This window comes from Galeopterus variegatus, unplaced genomic scaffold (genome assembly GCF_000696425.1).
Source record: "Galeopterus variegatus unplaced genomic scaffold, G_variegatus-3.0.2 Scaffold1653, whole genome shotgun sequence".
Classification (NCBI taxonomy): domain Eukaryota; kingdom Metazoa; phylum Chordata; class Mammalia; order Dermoptera; family Cynocephalidae; genus Galeopterus; species Galeopterus variegatus.
In genome coordinates this window covers 183773-185416 of record NW_007727764.1, presented here as the reverse complement: position 1 = coordinate 185416, position 1644 = coordinate 183773, and positions in this window count along the sequence as shown.

The window sequence follows — 1644 nt, the reverse complement described above, 5'->3', positions numbered from 1 at the left end:
ACACAACCCAGGTGTACCAGACCTCACAGGACCTGGAAGTGCTTACAAGGACAACAACTAAAACCTGAGCTGAACAAAAAGCCTTCCCCAGGGAATCAGCAGCAAAGCAGCCATTTAGCTCAACCACAGGGCTCAAGTGCTGGTTCCATTAAGATGTTCCCACATTTTAGAAGTAATCAAAGGACAACAAATTAGTTCCAGTGAAGAGTTGAAGTGGTGGGAACAGCAAATAATCTAACACAGAACTGAAAGAAAAAACAAAATACCCACAGATCAGAGACAAAGTTTGATATTAACCAGTAAAGGTCTAACACCACCAAAGAACACCTGTAAAACCTAGAAGGACCAGAAACCCCTTGGGCTCCTAAGCCAGGGAAGCAGGAGGGCCATGGACCTCAGCCATGTCCCCCTGATGACTGCACCGAGCCCAGCGACAAATGCCAGGCCACCTCCAGAAGCATCCCAGGCTCCCAAACTGGGTTGGTGGGGGGCCATGGGCCTCAGCCACATCCCCCTGACATCTGCATCCAGCCCAGCAGCAACCAAGCCACCTCTGGAAGCCCCCTGGTCTTCCCTGCCAGAATGAGGTGTGTGCCACAGGCCTCAACCATGCTCCCCCACCTTCCTCTTCCTCCCACCTTATTTCCCTCCCCCTTTCCTTCTCCCCCTACCCACCAACTTCTCCACAACAATATCTTAGAATGTAAAAAAAAAAAAAAATACTAATAGATAAATTTTTTTAAAAAAAGAAAAAGACAATGTGTTTACTATAATGATTGTTGGTGAGAACAAGAAACAAACTATCTTTGAGGCAACTTGATTTTCCTGAGTACAAAAATTTTAATAATAATCAGTTATCTACAGATAACTTCATTGGATATAAATGGTATAACAGACTCTTCTAATGAGTAGGCAATTTGAGTTGCAACTTGACTAAAAGTTGTCATAACTCAGTATTCTATGGTTCTTTTTAATAATTTGAAAAAATGTTAAAAATATAAAATAGCAGAGTGACTAATATAATAAGCATACACATATCTACCACGCACAGCTAATAAATAGTATCATTCTGACATGTGTGCTTCTAAAATTTTTTAATAAAATATTTAGAACAGTATAAATAAGGTGTGAGTAACCTCCTACCCCACCCCTCACCCAGTACTATTCCTGCCCCACCTCCCTAGGAGTCAAGTTACCACTAGCATGATTCCATGTATAACTCTTCAGGCTATGTTTTTATACTTTTACCACAGGCATAGGTTCTCTGAAATCTTTTTTATGGAACACACATTATAAATATTAACAGGTGAAGATATGGGGTATCTGAATTTAACTCTAAAACAGAAAATCTTAGCAGCATTAAATAAAATTAAGAACAACATTAACTAAATTACCTCCAATTATTATATAATACAGGGGGGAAAATGACCTCTCACTTATCCCCACTAGGATTACATACTTTCAATAAAACAGAATCACACTTTCCAGCATGAGTTTCACTAGCACACACACACACAAAGTCTTCAGCTATTAATTTCAATTACTTTGAGCAATAAAAGATGTTCAAACTCCTGCATCTAATGGAACTCCTGCAGAGATATCAAGATTTAAGGTGAGATATCTGAGAAATTTGCATGGCTTTTT